An 11,068-nucleotide genomic window follows, 5' to 3' on the forward strand; every position below is an offset into this window, starting at 1 on the left:
TCCTTCATAGACTCCGCGAGAGCCCGTTCACCACCTTTTCCGCCAAATATCATGGCCAGATTCTTGCTTGTATATGGAAATCACATTATCCTATGAATCAACCTATCTGTGAAGTGTATTGGCTCCTCCAGCCATAGACACCCATCAGGCACCAAGCACAATAGCTGCTTGATGACCAAAACTGTCACCAGGGTGCAGTTGTAGTACGACACCCAAAGCAGGTTGAGCAACCCTGCCTTGTATACTCCTCGGAGCCACCTTTGCAACTCCAATGCAGTCATTCTAGACTTTGTATCAATGATACGGTGCATCAGTCACTTGGTCACTAGGTGTGGGAACTTCTCATGATCGGCCAAGTCCCAGTCTTCAAGTTTCAGCAGCGGCACTCGTGCCAAGAGCGGTCTGTCGAAAACAATTTCATCCGGCAGTGGAGGGGTTTGCAGGGGAGTCTTACTCTCATCGATTTCCTTTGGTATCTTGGTCTTAGGCTTGTGTGAAGTGACATATTCCTGCAACCGATTAATAGGGTCCACACCCTGGGTTTCAACCTCCTCTACTTCGACTCCCACATCCTCATCATCTATTAGGATTTCTTCAATGTCTTCCTCCTTCGGCTCCAAATTTATAGCTTTTTCCCTTCTCCTATGCGGTGGGCTTCAGTGGGTTTCTCCTTGGTGATGCGCGCATATCAGTATGGTAGGATGCTTCCCCTTCTTGTCCTTCAAGGTTTCCTTGGTTGGGGTCGGCTTTGATCTCAGCGTCCTTGGCGATTTAGGGACTTCAACAAGAACTTCGACAACCTCTAGAGCAGCTACTTCTGCCTCCGTCTCATCTTCTGGCACAGACTCCTCTCCTTCGGTATCTATAGCTTCTATGGGTGCCGACATGATTTTCTATAAGAACTCTTGTGTCTCCTTTGGAAATGTCTCAAATACTTTACTGGCTATTAGAAGGTCATAGTGCTCGTGATTCATATGCGCCTGAAAGCTCAACAACTCAATTCTCAAGATGCCAAGTGTTTTTTTCTGGACAACCACTTGTAATTTATAGGGTATTTTGAATTCAAATCTGACCATTCCCCCCAAATTCGATCCATTAATGCTAGATTGGCGACAAATTTTCAAAGATTTGAGCCATAAATTTTGTCCTAAATATTGGCCGCCCACTCCATTTGGCTGCATTTCTACTATCAAATCATGAACAGTGACTTTAATAGTCACTTTCCAGCTAACCTGCGTGATTTCTCCCTAGGTAGCGTAGCTCCCTTCACACTGCCGCGAACCTTGTGGAACTTCCTTGCTTCGCACAATCCTCCAATCGCACAGCTCCCCAATCCGGTTAGTGTAGTTTATAGTCCCGCGCCTCCTTTAAATTTCTTGGAGCACTAAGGCTGTGCTACCTTCATCTAGTCACATGGCCAGACCACTGGTGTATGGCTTCAATCGACTACCATTCACCTTTCTTGGGAAGGGATCTCCATTCAATTTGACTAGATGTATTGCTCCTCCGTTAGTAATCTCCTTAATGACATAGGGCCCTAACTAGTGCATCCTAAAGTTCCCTGGAAATTTATCAAACTTAATATCATATAACAAAACCAGGTCATTTACCTTAAAGGTGCATAGCTTAATGTGCCGATCATGACATGCTTTTTCGTGCTGCTTTTGGCTCTGTTGGTGAAATACTACTAGAAATATCTCTTCCTCAAGCTCATCCAGTTGTGTGAGCCTTTCCTCCAGAGCTCCGCAATCCGTCATACCTGTGAGCGCTGCTATGCGCAAACTAGGCACAATATATTCCATAGGCATTATTACTTCAACCCTATAGACAAGCCGAAAGGGGGTTTGTCCAGTCAAATTCTTGCATGTCGTTCGATAAGCCTATAGTACTACAAGTATGCATAGGTCCCAATCACTTCGCTGATCATTGAAAACCTTGGTCAGCGTGTTCTCCAACACTTTATTGAATGATTCCACCATCCCGTTAGCCTGCAAGTGATAAGGCATGCTCTTTTGGTGATATACTTGAAATTCCTCTGTCAGCACGTTGATTGTCTCATTTAGAAAGTGTGTACTGCGATCACTCATCAAGATCTTTGGATAGCCAAATTGTGCCAGTACATGCTCAAAGAGAAACTTTGCAGCAGTTGTGCCTGTGAAATCCTTCACAGGCTGTGCCTCTGCCGAACGAGTCAAATACTTCATTGCGGTGATAATGTACCTTGCTCCCGTCTTTCCTTGGGGCTGAATGGGTCCCACAAAATCTATCACCCATTTCTCAAAGGGTTGCAACATCATCTGTGGATTCAAAGGGATCTCATCCCTCTGCTATGACCTGCTTGTTCTTTGACACACATCACATTCCTTGCAATACGCTTTTGAGTCTTGATGGAGGGTTGGCCACCACAACCTCGCGTGTAGAATCTTCTGTGCGGTCAATCTCCCTACATAATGTCCTCCCGCGGTGCTGCCATGAGCATCCATGAGGATGCTGCTTCTTTCAAACTCAGGTACATATCATTGCAATATCTCATCAGACCCCATTTTGTATAGATTCCCAGCCATGACAGAGAAATTTTCCGCGTGCACCACTAATTCCTTCTTCTGCTGGACTGTGTATCCTTCCGGGGCAGTTCTTGTCGTTAGGAAGTGTATTATATTCTAAAAATGACCATCCGCGATGTGCACTGCAAATAGCTATGCGTCAGGCAATCCCTCCTCCAAATTAGTGGGTTCTTCCCCTATTTCAATGCGCGACAGATGGTCTGGTGTTGTGTTCAGTCGTCTAGGCTTCACAATAACTTCAAAATCATATTCCTGGAACAATAACAACCACCCGCAGATTCTCGCCCCCAACACGGGCTTATTGACCAGGTACTTCAGCATGGAGTGATTTGTATACATCTTAAAATGGCCTCCCATCAAGTAGTGCCTAAACTTCTGGAGCGCGTATACCATAGCTAACCCTTCATGCTTGGTGGTGGAATAGTTCTTTTCTGCCTTGGAAAACCTTCTACTTTTGAACGCTATAGGATGGTCCAAGTCCTCTCCACCAGCCTATGTCAATACTGCTCCCAGTGCTATACATGATGCGTCGACATGTACATGGTAGTCCTTCTTCCAATTCGGGAGGACTAAAATCGGCGCGGTGACCATCTTTTCTTTCAATACATCCAAGCTCTTCTTACAATCTTTATTCCAGCAGAACGTGACATCCTTCTTCAACGATTTCTCCATAGGCGTGGTGATCTAGGCATAGCCTTTGATAAACTTTCTGTAATATACTGTATGTCCTAGGGTAGCGCGCAATTGTTTCACACTCCTCGACGCTTCCAAGTTTAGTATCATGGTGATCTTTGTGGGATCTACTATCAGTCCCTATCTGCAAACCACATGACCCAGCAAGGTTCCAAAAGGAACACAAAACAAGCACTTCTTCAGATTGAGCATGATCTGGTATCTTCGACAGGTATCTAGCATCAGGCACAAGCTTGCTACATGGTGTTTTAGCAGCCCAAACATAGTCCGGTCATCAAAGTATACCTCCAGGAACTTATGAATAAATTCCTTGAATGCAACAATGATTATGCATGAGAAGATCGCAGGCATATTCTTCAATCTAAATGGCATTACGGTGTACTGAAAACAACCCCACTCAGTCACGAAGGTTGTCTTGCTCCTATCCTCTGGTGCGATTTTGATCTAGTGGTACCCCGAGAACCCATTAGTGAAGGAATATGCTTCCTGGTCACCTATATTTTCCAACACTTCATCAGTGAATGGAGTCGAGAAAGGATCATGTACGCAAGCATCATTCAGCTTTCTGAGATCCATGCATATCCTTATTTCATCCTTCTGCTTCTTCTCCTATACCACCATTGGGCTTACCTAGTCAGATTCTTCCACAGGCTCAATGATGCCTGCCATGAGCATCTTATCTAGCTCTAAGTGGACCTTTTCCTTATACTTCAGATTGAGATGGTAAGGCCTTTGCTTAACCAGCTTCGCGTTGGGCTTCAATGTGATCTTCATAACACCTAGGTCCATGATTATCCTTTTTAGATCTATAAACTTGGTAGGGAATAAATCCTGGTATTTGCAAAGCAATTAAGCAACCTTATCCACCATCACGTCATCCTAGTAATCTCCAATCTTCACAAATTTGGGCTCTGCCTCTATACCAATGTTTACCTGTTTCGTTTTCAGCGGTGTGGTTATATTAGGATTCTCAACCTGCGGACCTTCAACCACGTGGTGACCCTCTGTTTCTGGGATGTTAATATTTCAAGGATCCTCATCCTCTTCTTCAGCGGTTACATTATAACATTCTAGCGCATGACACAGTTGAGCATCCCACTCAAGCTGAATCAGGTCTAAGGGATCCTGCGGTATCCTAAAGATTGTTCCTTTCACCTCTTCTAGCACGTCATCAATACAATCAAACCCGTCTTCAAAACTGAATGTCATTGTGAATCCTTCGCGTAGAATATCCCATTCACCTGTACCATGGAAAAGCTCTATTTCTACATACCAGTTCATCGAGACGACATCCAGGGTGTGACAGAATAAGTGCATCCATTCAGGCTAGGGCTTCTCTCCATAAGCCTGAGCCCATTTCGTCAAGTGCGCGTGTGGGTCATCCTGCCCATCATGCTTGTCTGTCATTTGCACCTTCAGCTTCCTAAAGCATGTCCTCATCATTCACCTAAATTCACGCCATTCATCAAAGCTTCCCTTGTGCGTACCCCACCATCTTGCGGGCGTAGCGCGCAATGCTCAACCCAACTCTTGGAAGCGCTACTTTTCTGGTACCTCCGTCTCAAATGCATCTAGAAAAATATCTACATCATTCAGGCCATCATAAGTGGGCAGATTCCTTTCCTCTGATGACACACAACGCAGTGACCGGGTCATCATGTTGTGGCTCAGTGTAGTCACCTCATGTAGCTGATTCTGCGAGAGCACTAGTTCTTCATCAGAGTCCGAGGTGTAGGAACTTTTGTGATCCCATGTAATTTGTCCATCCGCGGTGGGATTCACCCAATCTTGGTCTTGTGCTGTTATCTTATAGATACAGTCTAGATCATCATCGCTCTCATAATTGCGGCTGGTTTAGTATAGCGCGATCCTTCAACAGGATCTAGGGGTACTATTACGCGAAGAGATTTCTTTTCAAATATCATCTTCCACTTCTTTAGGTTGATTACCTCATTCATATCATAGCCCAATCAATTCCCAAGAGCGCAAGATAGGGGTTGCTATCATCCACAATTTCTATTACTTCAAAGTCAGCCATCGCGTTCACACCTTCAATATCTATGGTCACCCCCTGTAGCCACTCGATGGGGATGCTCTTCTACTCATTCGCCATCCTTAGTTGAATCGAAGACCATTGCAGCGTGGGTCTCCCAATTCATTCCCAAGTTTTTTTCGGTAGGACGTTCGTGTCTAACCCCAGGTCCAAGATAACTTGATCCATTTCATACTCTCCTGTCTGCGCGGACAGTCTCATCTCCTGTCCCATTCTTGTTTTATGCTTACCAATCTTTTGTACTATGTGTGGCTCACCTGAAGCATTTCCGGTGCATCTATTTATGAGCTCTTGTAACCCTTTCATAGCCTTGCTATCACGCAGTAACTTCATGCAGGTCTCCAGGAAAGTTGTAAGCATGGAAGGGTCCATCTCCTGATCAGGCTTATCCTTTCTCCCTGAGGTGGAGGCCTTAGCGAAGCTCTTCTTCACTTCCATGAAGGTTTCACGTGCACGCTCAAAATAAAACTCAGCCTCCTTCACTAGAGCTATGCAAACCCATGTACTGTCCTTTGGCTATTTCCCCTTGTCATCTCTTGTTGTGATTTCACATCAGAGCACTATATTTATTTTTTGGTCTTCTTCATGTGACTCAGACCTCATCATTTGCAGGTTCTGAGTTGGCGGAGGTGGTACTGCCCCTTTGTCACGTATCCTTGCTATTAATGTAGGGAAGTCTTCCGTTTCATGATCAAACAAAGTGCAGTACTTGCACGATGGATGGGTTGGGTTAGTGAAATCACAGGCATAGTGTCATGGTCCTCTGCAATTATAGCAGATCAACTATCCCTGACCTCTGCCAGGAACTCCTCCTCCCCGGCCTCATCCGCGCCCTTGAAATCCTGTCCGTGCCATCCCTGCACCCTGGTCAGGGGGCCACGTTTCTATTTGAACCCTATAGACAGGTGTTCTATCCATCATCAACTCATAGCTTCTACAGTTGCACTCATAATGCCCTACTGACCTAAAAAAGTTGTAGAACAATTTTTTCAGTGTCTGTTCAAACTTCTGCAGCAAATGACAGTTATCTGTGGCATGTTTTCCTACTACCTGACAGATAGTGCACCACAATGTAAACCTCGTGCTTGGAGCCTCCAGCCTAAAAGGCATTGGTCCTCCTGCAATATAGTTTGCAAAGACCAGACAATGGTCTTTTTCATGCCCCTGACTCGCATTTCAGACACCATACCTCTTCGCGCACCTCTGGTTGAACTATTATGTCCTACTTCAAACTTTGCATTTCAAGGCAAAGATTTTTCAACTGCGCATGGATTTGCTGGACCCCCAGATTTGGATCTTGCATCAGTGTTTCATGCAGTCTCATTCCAATCTCTAAGGCCTCCGCCTAAGTTGTTATCTTCTGCTGTGACAGTGCAACCCTCAGGTGAGGCAGGAGTGAAGCCAAAAGCCATTCGTGATGCTGTCCATCTGTTAAATTCATATTAGCTTCACGGATGTTACACTTCAACCTCTGATCTAATTCCCAAGGTGTCTCACTTGCTTGCATCACTATTTCCTTGAACCCCACAATAGATTGTGCTTCAAATTTAGGCCTACTAAATTCTTTGTTCAGTGCGATTTGGATGTCTGCCACTCCAGCATTCGGGTTATCATTAGATTACTTGATGTACCAGGTTAGTGTGCGATCTTGCAGAGCACTAACCAATGTTGCCTTCTTCATGTTATCATCTGTAACCCCTTGAGCTTCCCATACAACTTTTAGAATGAACCAGAATTGGTCTGAGTACTCATTTCCCAAGCCTTTAAACAAAGACAGCTTCACTGAGTTTGCGATACTGAACTGTGGTGGAGGCGGAGGTGGTACGGGTGAAGTCACAGATGATGGTGGTGAAGTTGGAGGTGGTGTGGGTGGAGGTGGTAGTTGTGGGAATCCTTATCTTATTAACTGAATAACACTTCGTGGAGAAACCTGCGCTATTCCATCTTCATCACCTTGCGGAGGTGAAATCAACGGACTATATTCAGGACCCTCTTTTCCTTCGTTCCTATAAGTTTTTCCACTTCGCATAGCCCCAAACATCAAGGTAGCTGCATAACCCGTTTTTCGCACAATAACATTTTAATCCAGGTATTCAAAGATTTCACGTACTTACCTCACGGTCCTTTGACAAAGTGCCGCTTTGCCTCGCTATAACTGATTGAGGTATCGACCGCGAATTCAGTTACAAATCCTCCTATGACTCAATCGAGCCAATGATCAACAGAGTGGGTGATATTATCCTCAGATGCTTCCAACCTCTGCACTAGCTTTGGGGTCCACACAATAGGACCGTCAAGTTTCCACCTTCCTTGGCTATCTGCTAGCTTCATGATCCAACCGTATAGCTCAATCAAAAAAAGATTTCTTGGATCTCTGTATATAGGTATTTGTCCAACCACTTTTTATTTTTCAGTCACGGGTTTTTGTTCTCCTGCTCTACGAATTCGTGGATCTTCCTATCCAACCAGTCTTTGATCTCTTTCTTAGTTGGATTATAGTGATACGAAATCACACATATCTCATGCAGATTCTAGTCCCCGCAACGGAACCATTTGTTGGCTTGATGGGGCTTGACCGAAGTTCAATGTTAATTAGCCAAACAAATCCCTACACTATTGGCCCTTTCGGCATCAGCCCATAGAGCGTAGACTAAAGTCTCACCCGAAGCAGTATGGGGGGATGCTAGAACCAAGTTTTCGCACCCTGAGATGGTCATGATGTCATTTTATTCCTTCTATTCCTACCTTCGCGCAGGTCACTTAGTTCTAGGGCTCTGTCTACCTAACCCCTTATTCCTCTGATACCTCTGCGAAAGGTTATGACTGACCTTCATGCAGCCCTAACCTTTAGTTTAGATACTTTCATGCTGCTAAGGTAGCTATTTATCAGATAGCCAAGTTATCATAAGAATCTTACTTGTCTTATTAGATACTCATAGTTAGCACTGCGTAAACATATATTCTTATTTGCATTCAATTATCCAACATAATTATACACATTCATGCATCTCATAAGAATTATAAAGGAAATTCATACATAATATGACAAGATGCATTAATCGAAACAAAGACACAGAATTTGTGGACTACTTCTCTTTATTGATATCTCCAAGTGATTACAGACTCTATCCGCCCTGCGCACATAGCTGCAGGGGTCTGCGCACTTAGCTGTGGACTTCTACCCTAGGCCTCTGCACACTCAGCTGCAGAGCCTCTACCTACGCTACGACCTGAAACTTAGAGTTCTTACTTCAGAGCTATGACTCTCTTACTCATTACATTGATGTCCCTAAAACTACTTAGAGCTTAGCGCTTTTTATACAATCCCATGGTCCGCGGACCATGGGTGGATCTTTTATAGCTGACTTTACTTTACAAAACTAAGGGTGGACAACCCTTTATGACTTATGACACCTTTGCGCTCCGCGACCACAAAATGTGGAGTGATGAAGAAAATGGTCTTTGGACCATGGAGTTTGATGGTGCACCAGGAAAATAAGGAGTTGGGATTGGCGTGTGGATTCATGGTCCATTGCATCATTCATGTAAAATTCCATGCAATGTAAGAATGAGTTCTTATAAGTTGGCCTTTGATTTCTCAAACAATGAGGTAGAATATGAAGCATTGATTTTTGGCCTTAAAATTCTAAAAAAGTTGGGAGCAAAGAAAATTTATGTTTATGGCGACTCTAAGTTGGTAATCAAACAAGTGTAAGGGGAATAAGAGGCCAAGCATCCAAGAATGACATCTTATCGCAATGTTGTCCTTGACATTCTTAAAAAATTTTCAGAATATTCATTGCCTTTGATTCCTATAACTCATAATATTATAGTTGATTCTCTTACTACTACAGCTAGTATGGTAAAGATTCCCAATCACTCCAATGACAAGTATTCAATTCATGTTAAACATCATCCAGCTATTCCTGATAATATGAGATATTGGCAGGTGTTTTGGGATGACAAACAGATCAATTTTTTTTGCATATGGAAGATGAATTCTAGAATTCCAACATTGATGATGCATCTAATATGAATGATCTAGAATTTGAAGAAACCTAGATTGAAATATTGCAGCTGAAGGACAATAACATTTCAAGTAGTCTCATACCTTTGGAAGAGTTATTTGATCGTGATGATGTTGCTAAAAATCCCACCATGGTCCCCACAGAGAAAGGTGTTGAAGATGTGAACATTGGTACAATAGACAAGCCTAAGATGGTCAAATTGTCAAAGTCTCTACCTTCTGAGATGAAAAGTAAGTACATTGCTTTGATGGTAGATTTTTTTGATGTATTTGCTTGGAATTATTCAGATTTCAAGGTGTATGATAAGAACATTATTCAACACACCATACTGGTTAATCCTGATCAAAATCCATTTTGCTAGAAGCTGAGGAGGATAAATCCTAAGTTGTTGCCATCAATTGAAAAAGAGGTAAATAGGCTTTATAAATCTGGTATTATAGTTCCTATTTGATTTTCTAAATGGATGTCCAATCTTGTGCCGGTGAGAAAGAAAATCGGGGAGATTTGTCTTTGCATTGATTTCATAAATTTAAACAAAGTATCCTTGAAGGACAATTATCCCCTGCCAAAGATGGATCATATTCTTCAAAGGGTAGTTGGGTCTTCTAGGATGTCATTGCTTGATGGATATTCTAGGTACAATCAGATTTTGGTACATAAGGATGATCAGCTGAAAACAACCTTCACAACACCATGGGGTACATTCATGTATGCCAAGATGCCATTTGGATTAAAGAATGCAGGAGCGACTTTTCAGTGGGCTATGGACATAGCTTTCGCTAATGAAAAGGATGTACTTTTGGTTATTTATTAAGATGACATCATAGTTTTTTCTAAATCTGATGAAGACTATTTACATCATTTGAGAATTGTCTTTCAGAAATGCAAAAAATTTGATAAATCACTAAATCCAAAGAATATTTTATTTGCCATGGAAGAAGGCGAGCTATTGGGGCACATTATATCCAAGTATGGCATTCACATTGACCCTGCAAGAGTTGAATCCATTCAGCAATTAGATTTCCCAAGGAACAAAAAGTAAATTCAAACATTTAATGGGAAAATCAACTTTTTTAGGAGATTCATCCCCAACCTTGCTGAACATTTGAGAGAAATGACAGACATGCTGAAAAAGGACAGTGAGGTAAGATGGTCTCTAGATGCCAAGAAGTCTTTCAATGCAGTTAAATTTGCATTATCTACTGCTCCTACTTTGATTAGTCTTGATTATACTTTAGATTTCATTATATTTTCATTTTCTTCTCAGCATACCTTAGCAGTTGTCCTAATGCAAAAGAAAGATCAGAAAAATGAACATCTTATAGCAGTCTTCAGTGGAACAATAAGGGATTTAGCACTAAAATACAATATAATTGAGAAGTAGGATTTGGCTTTAGTGAAAGCTCTCAAAGGTTTCCGGGTTTACATTCTACATTCTCACACCATTTCTTATGTTCCGACAACAACTGTGAAAGAATTTTTTATGCAGACAGATCTAGAAGGGAGGTAGGGAAAATGGATCGCAGCAATGTTAGAATATGATTTGTAGATAAAGCCCACAAATCTCATCAAGGGACAAGGTTTGGCCAAGCTCATGGTTGAATCTAATTTTCATGCATTAGATATCAATATGACTGTTGCCCTTTCTGAAGAAGAAGAAGAAGACTCAAAGTTACAGGTTTCTGACATGTTCACTTCATCTCCATGGTACTCTGACAATGTTTATGTAT

This window comes from Pinus tabuliformis, chromosome X, assembly GCF_031772625.1.
Source record: "Pinus tabuliformis cultivar Carrire ecotype Pingquan chromosome X, CPIR1, whole genome shotgun sequence".
Classification (NCBI taxonomy): domain Eukaryota; kingdom Viridiplantae; phylum Streptophyta; class Pinopsida; order Pinales; family Pinaceae; genus Pinus; species Pinus tabuliformis.